This window comes from Grammomys surdaster, unplaced genomic scaffold (genome assembly GCF_004785775.1).
Source record: "Grammomys surdaster isolate TR1022 unplaced genomic scaffold, NIH_TR_1.0 61, whole genome shotgun sequence".
NCBI lineage: Eukaryota > Metazoa > Chordata > Mammalia > Rodentia > Muridae > Grammomys > Grammomys surdaster.
In genome coordinates this window covers 21,589,171-21,597,462 of record NW_021604563.1, presented here as the reverse complement: position 1 = coordinate 21,597,462, position 8,292 = coordinate 21,589,171, and the positions used below count along the sequence as shown (strand labels likewise).

The 8,292-nt window shown below is 36.5% G+C and overlaps 1 pseudogene; it reads right to left on the bottom strand.

Moving 5' to 3' along the window:
• Nucleotides 1–8,292, bottom strand: part of LOC114629615 — an 85,210-nt pseudogene that overhangs the window by 56,542 nt on the left and 20,376 nt on the right.

The following is an 8,292-nucleotide window of genomic DNA, read 5'->3' as shown; positions in this document are numbered from 1 at the left end:
GGAGGGGGAGGGAGAGGGAGAGGGGGAGGAGAATGATGTTCGATATATCCTGTTCTAGTATATTATTTGTCAACAATTTACTGTTCCTGAACCCAAAGAAACCTCAACAAGCTCTAGTTTTATAAGTAGAGGAAGATACTGATTGTTGTTAATTTTTCTCCTGGTATGTTATGTATAGAGATATAATACCTAAAGTACCCAGCTATACCACTCCTGAGCATATACTCCAACTTTATGTTTCAGAGAAGGAAAAAAATGCCTTAATCTACAGTTATCTGTCTCTTTCTATTAGAAGTAGGAAGTGAGGCATAGGAATAGACATGTGGTAGCCTGTGTCTACCTCCTTGTTCTCTGTCCTCTCAGAGTTCTCTAAGCATAGGTACTTATTGTGTCCAAATCTGTGTTTTTTACTTTTGTTAGCATGTATCTTTAAACAGTCTTTACCCATTACTCCATCTTTTCTTTGCCCTACCCCAACCACTTAACCATCAGTCTCTTTGTTTTCCTTTTACAGATTATCTCTTTGTATTTAATTTCTCCCATTAATTTCTTTTCATTTCACTGGCCCTGGAACAAGAAATAGACATTCTTGGACTGGCAGGGTCATACTTCCGAACGGGCCGAACTCTTGAAACCATCACTTGTTTTTGGTTTTGGTTTTGCTTTTACAGGGACTTGAAGAAGCAGAGACAATTCCATTTTGAAAATTGCAGGCATGGGTTTAGGGTATTTTGCTTTTTTGGATATCTATCTCCTTAATTCTATTTGGCTTAAGCTAAAACTCTGAAGAGTTGTGTATCACATCAATTCACTGAGACATTAGGCAGTTTAAAAGTATTCTAAGGGATCCTAATGTATGAAGATTTCACATTGTTTTTTGGATCCTAATATATGAAGATTTCACATTGTTTTTTGAATAATTCTTTTATTCTCCCATCAAACCTTCTCCCCTTTAAATGCTGCAAAATAAACACATTGATTAATATTAGCTACTACAAATTATTCTAACTTGAAATCTACAAAATAGACTTGGACTCTTTTATTTGTTGGTGTCCTGCATCATTGACTCTGGAAAATTAAAATCTAAACAATATTCACTGAGATATGTGTATATATTTTATTCATTTATTATTTTTGCAACAAATGCACAGGGTTTTAACTCAGATTAAGTGGGCAGATAAATCTTAATAATAATTGAAAAGTGTAGAAGAAAGTAATGCAAAGTTGAAGCCAGGTAGAGAATCAGGAAATGATTATAACAAAGGTATCTGATTCTTTTGGAGGATCCAGGCAAAGTATATCATTGAGTTCCTAGCATTATTAAGCATTGCATGATAGGTGGTAGTCATACTTGAGTTTCTTTTGGAGTGCATTTATGACATGTCTGGGTTTTGCTTTTTGCTGACTAGTGCTTCATTCTGTGGCATCTAGGGTCTGGTTACAGATATTTGGTGATTAATGAAATAAATCAGTCTTCTGCTTAAATTAGGTATGGTAGGTTAGGTTTTAGAGTGTCTCTGAAGACCTACTTTGTAGCTTAAATATATTACCACAGCTACAGTGGCTAAAGCTGTTTGAAAAACACATCCGCTGGATGATTGACAGTTTAGAGAACTCACATTAATTTACAAATCCTTTCCTGTATTTAGTCTACAGTGTCTTGGTTTTAAGTACTTTTGATGCGATCATTTCCATAAGCACAGAATATGGAAGGTGCCCAAATGTACTTATTTGGACTAATAAAGTGGTTGAGAAAGAGACTGCTTGCAGTAATAAGAGAAACACTGAATTAAAAGGAACAGGTTGAGTTCTATACAATCTAGACTTTTCTACTATCTGGCTGTGAGAACATCTCTGAGCCTTTGCTTGCTTTTAACTGAAAAATGTGGTCAGTGATTGCCAATGTTTGCTGGTTCATGAACTTTCAGAAAGTTTATGAGAGGTAGGAAACAGTTTACCAATGAAAAACCCATATAGAATCCCACACATATTCACAATGCACACATGTTTGTACAACTTAAGGGATTAGCAGAAAGAACTATTGTTTAAAAATGAATCAAATATCATAGCTACCACCCTAGTGGTCAATGCTTTCATTTTTATTACCTTGCCTCCTCACATCAACCTAGATTTGAAAATATTAGCAACAAATTGAACATGCAGGTTACCATCGAAACACCAATAAGTATAAGGGAAAAGAGACATCTTCTCTCAAAGCAATTTCTTCTGAACTCACGCTGGTTAACTCCCTAATAGGGTAGCAACTGCCTGGGAGTCACTTTCATCACCTGTAAAATGAGGAAGTCACGCAGATGTGCCATTTGTAATCATTTAGTGTATCGTTATCTGAAAACCTCCACTGTTGGGCACTTCCTGTCAGATCTCACTTCCTGTTAGCAGGCAGCCCAAGGTAGCAGTTCTTATTAATTCAGTAATTGTTCTACATTTCTTTTTGTTCTGAATTTTTTTGGGAAGTTGATTTTGTAATTATAAAACATTTCATAACAAAAAATTAGGTATATGATTGTGAAGAAAAATTTCTCAATGGTGTCATGGATTCAGGAGCCTTCTAAAGTCCTTTCCCATTCAGAGCAAGGAAGATATCTACAAATCCTTTTTCTTCCAGTACTCTATGAGTTTCTAATATGGTTAGCATATCTGGCCCAGGGCAAAATTTTGTAACATATACTTCTCTACAATTCTTACCATCCTTCAACATTCCTTTCTTGCTGATTATCTTGAAATTTTCAGTTTAGATTTACCTGATAAAAACATAACACTGAGGCAGGAATATTAAGTTATGCATTGTTTCCCTTCAGAATTTCTCATACAAAAAGGGCACAGAAAAAAGTCAAAGGAAAAAAATACTTGATTTTTTTTTCATACTGGCAGCAGGTATGTGAGTTGACTCAGCCTGGGTTGTAGGGGTGGTGTCTGACATTTGCACTGAGAATTGTGTTGTGTGAAGTAATTGACCTTCTGTCTATAGATAGTAGTGCTTCTTTACATGGTACTTTCCACATGGACATGCATGAATATGAGTTGTATAAAGTGACTTTTGTGGTCTTTAGACGAAATGTCTATCAACAAAACTCAAATTCAGTAAACCTCTAACTAACTTATATTGGCTACTATTTTGGCTTGAGGATAAGATCCAAACAACATGCCCTTTAGTATTGCCTTGAGAATTACTTTTAATTGGGAAATCTAATGTTCATTTACTTGAAAATAGTGATTATTTTACTGCAATCCCTTCTAGACCTTTTTATAATTAACGAGGCTCCCTTAGGCTCCAAACATTCCATAAAAAACAGTATAGTATCATTATTTCTTGTTTTAGACACTGTTTGTCTTTCCCTCTATTTTATGGATTAAAAATAAAAATTCAATCAACAAATTAAGCATGATTTCATGGTTTTGACAATAGGAAAAACATCTAGATAACACAGCATTTTGTGCAGTGAATTTGTAGAGCTTTGAATAAATGTGTATTATTTGACTTGGACAAAGCTATGGCAAGGACCTTCATGCCTTAGACACATGGAAAATGGCAAAATTTTCTCCAGGTTAGGCTCAAGGAAATAGCAAAGCCTTATCCAAGTGAGAACATTGATAATTTGTACAGAAATGTGCACTGTATCTTTCTGCTCTTGGATGTTTATGGCCTGAAGACTGCTTCCCTACAGACACGCTTCCTATCCAGTTTATCTAAGCTCTCCTTGTTCAGAGGCATACCAAAAGCCCTGTCTCTTTGTTTAACTGTCTGAAATTACCCCACCTCTATGCTTAACTTTATATAATAACCACACTGAGCTTCCAGGGTGCTGTGGCTTTTCCAGCTAAAAACCCAGACCACCCTGCCCTAGCTTTTCTGTGCATCTTTTCTTCATTCCTCCACTGATCCAGCCAGGTCTGTTTCTGTAGTCCTGTGGGATGTGGCAATTTTCTATTTGGCCACTGGCCCACTTGTCTGGGATAGAAACAACTCTCTATATATTCCATTTCACTTTCTGGATTTAGAAAAATGCTATGAGTTGAGATTTGTTTTCCTACCATCTTTAATAATCATTTCAGAGATATATTGCCAAGAAAAACTAAAACACACATAAATACATCAAAATTGAAATATATTTCAAGGAAGGAGTTAAAGAGGTGGTTTTCTCTGAAATTGCTTGACACTATGATATAAGCATTACTCTGTGGTGCCTTTAAGACGAGGTAGGCGTTCTGTGAATGTGGAAACCTACTCATAACCCACCAACACCATCATAGGCTTATAAACCCCAAGCTCAGGAGATTTCACTCTGAGGTCTGTGAATGTCCTGAATCAGAATTTCTAAGTTTTCATCATCTGATTCTTTTTTATTTATTTATTTATTTTTGTCAAATTGTAATTCATTCACACAGGGGTTATAAACACAGAAAGGCAGGATGTGGGGAAGGGAATGACACTGGAGTGTGGGAGTTCAGGGGGAATACAGATATCCTTCAGAACCGGGTATCGGCTGGGTGAAGATTCAGGGGACAAGTCACTATGACTCTGCCTATGACTCGCTTGTCCTTATCTAAGCTGGTATTATCTGCCAAGGCTACCTATTTACAAGGTCTATGACTACTCAGGCTGGTAAATTTCCACAAAAGCTGCCTGTTGACATTAGCTTATAGCCATCTGTTTCAATGTTTTTCCACTGAGACCCAAGACTTGGTGTTAGTATACATGTATGACAGGCCTATTGCTGATTTTAGGCCTATGGCTGATTTTAGGCCTTCAGTGTGTAAGCAGGGCTGCCCCTGACATCTCCTCCCTTCTCTAAGTACAGAAGGGCTGTGGCAATTCTAAACTTGCGAAGGCGGGGATAGAGGCATGACCTCCAGTATTTGAAGGGAACCTTGTAATGGCTCCAGTCCCCCTGTCGTTGTCCAGTGAAGCATGAGGGCCATATCTGTCCCGATGTCATTTTCCTGGAGAGGGGATACTTTTGACATCAACCCCTATGCAGTCAGGCTTGTCCCTCAGGGAACCTAGAGAGATATTTTTATCTTTATTTATATTCCCTTGCAGTGCTTAGCCTCGCAGCCTAATTCTTTATACTACAAATTAGCTTTCATTGTTCTTAGAGTAGTAGTTTGGGAAAAATTACCATTTCTGAGCACTTTTGAAAGCTATCACGTAGGAACAAAATGCTACCTAAAACATATGCTATTTTGATGTACAAAATAATGTCATTATAAGACATTTTGGTGCATGGCACTTAGGCCATTAAATAAATATCTTCTTGTCCAGACACCCCCCGCCCAAATGATTTTACTTAAGGAAGAGCAAAGAATGAGTATAATTATTTAGTTAACTGGTAGTAACTCCTTCTCACACAAAATAATTTGGATGTTATTAATGTGTTTAGTGAGTTAATTACAGCATTCTGATACTCTGATGTTTAATTGATGGTGAGGATATGTTAGTTGCTTGAGCTAGTATAAGAAATCATAAAGCCCTTTGCAGATTTCAAAGTGCTAAACCAATGTTAGTCATAATTAAATTACAACTTTAACAAATTACTGAAAGTTTGTGGTGTGGGACGATTTCTGATATTTAAATTATAGCCATGGTTATATCAATATGTTTGGAAAGTATGTTAATCACACTCTTTACTATGTCAAATGATATCTTATCATCATAATGACAAAGAAGCTAAATTGAAACTTAGTAACTTTAGAATCAAGAGGCAAACATTTGGGATAATATAATATTCATTAGAAAGAATATTATGTTCTTCAATTGATAGAAAAGCTCAAATTTTCTTTTAGTCCCACCTTACATAACTTCTATTTCAAAATTATACTTTAGACAATGGATGAAAAAGTGAGCTGTATGTATTTTCTCCATTCATATTGGCTGGACGTTTTTTTTTTTTTTTAAATAGAGCTATGTGAATCAATATGCCTTGCCTTTTATATATAACAATAGAGACTATAGACCAATATTTGAGTACATTTGATATTTGGCTTTCCTCTTTTACTAAGTAACATAAAAGACTGGCCACAGACAATGCAACCACAGCTAAATAACCAACTTGGTAGATGACAGGAGGCATCAGTTAGATAGCCTTTACTTTGGTGGGGACACTAATATTAAAGAAAAGAGTTCTCGTCTCAGTTATATCAATACTTTGTCTAGAGACTTAAACTACATTTCTCACCTTGTACTTTCTTCATCTTTAAAATTAAACCTTAGACAAAATCATCACTTGGTTTTTATATGCTATTATTTGATCAATTTGGAATGAAATTCAATAGATTCCCATAGGACTGTTCTTTTGCTTCTGATCATACTAAAATTCATTAATGTAAATACAAAAGTATAATCTAAGCCAGGAAACTTCACCAGTGGGTAATTTATTTCAAAATATATACACATTAGCTTGTATCTGTTTTATCTGAGGCAACAGACTGAATTCTCAGAAACCATGCTACACAATAGGTAACAGATATGCCTGTGATCACAACATGATATCAAAAAGATCCACTCCAAAGCATTGAGAATTAGGAATTTTGACAAAACTTTGCCTTTGCCCTAAACTTGTTGTGATCCTCTTGCCCTAGGCTTCCAAGAACTGAGATTGTAGGCATGTACCACCATACCCTGGTATTCTTAATAACCCCGCCTAAACCCTCCTCCTACTGGAAGACTTGACTAGCTTCCTTACTGAAATCCTATCCCTTACAATAGCTCTTCTGGATGCTTAGATTCCTCCAATATCTTACAGAATATGGCATTCTTAGATACTAATCACATTTATGTTGTTTTGTATTTGAGAAAATTGCAAAATATCGTACCTGTTTGATGAGACTGCAGAAAGCTGCTGGAACTGGCAGTGTTTCCTTTCCCATCATCTTACCTCTCATCCTTTGCTCTATATTTTGCTCTCCCCAGCTCTTTTTGATCCACTGTGTTTACACATAGCAGGGATTCAGTAGATCTAGAATAGAATGAAGTAAGCCTATGGAAGGGCTAAAATCATTAACATGGGAAACTCACTTTAAATAAACAAGAAAAGCATCCCTTATGGCATCCTAGATCCCAGAGTACAAAGTCAAAGCAATCATAACATATTTCAGTCTTCTGTACCCATATCTTGGTTAATGCATATTTGATTACTCTCTCTATATATTCGACATTTGTGACTCTATTGACAATGTAGCAAGTCTTGAGCAGATCAGTTTTCCCGTTGGTTTGCCTCTAGGTTTATTTTATATTCCACTCCTGCTATACACTTCTTTCTAGTTTGGATTAATATTCCCACCAAAGTTTTTTAATAAGACTATTTTTTTTGAGGATCAGAATTTTAAAATCAAGATTTCAGAAATTCTTACTTCTAGAAGTGCAACTAGTCTCTCAAGCTCAGTAAAAGTGTCCTTGGAGGCAGAAGGCCTTCAAACACTCCCAAAACTATACCACACGGGTTATGTCCAAGCCTGAGACTGAACTTGTACTGTCAATCATCTCTCCCATGGCTTAAGTGAAAACTTCCTTTGCTCTGATATGGAATGACTAGTGAAGGTTTGCAGAGTTCCTCCTTTTCATCTTCCTGTGTTGGTGTGGAAAGTGTTTGATGCTTCATAAATCGTGGCACTAGTCTCAGATACCTGGGTTCAATGAGTCTTTGAAACATCATCCTCAAGAGCCTGAGAATGTGGGCATATTTTTACAGAAAACTGGCCCCATTTGACTGGAAGTTCTCTAACAACTAGGAGGAAATGGAAGCCTATCTACACATTCTGACCACAGGGACACTGAGGAAAGCAGAGTGGTGAACAGGAAGTTTAAGTGTGATTATAGTTCAAAATCCCTAAAGAAGTAAAGTATTCTTTTCAGTGTCAGAATGTCACAGGTTTGTATATTTAGAGATGTTCTAGGCAGAGATCATTCTCTTCCTGACCTTTACTATTAGACTCTACTGAATATTTAGAGAAATGTCCAATTAGATACTGAAACAAAAGTGCAAAGCTGGGAAAAGGGATCATACTGAAGATTGCGATGGTCTGGTATCTATAAAAGGGACCAGAAGACACCTAGCTTCTGCAAATGACACAGTAAACAGGCTCAGTGTTATCTCAGACTCAAAGCTCAGTGCAACCACAAAACTAGAAGACAATGCTGTGTGAACCTATAAATAGAAAGGAGCGTTTCTTCTGCTAAATATGAAGATTTGCAGGCACTATGCTTAGCCTGTTGAATAACATTGCATCATTAATGAGAGAGAGAGAGAGAGAGAGAGAGAGAGAGAGAGAGAG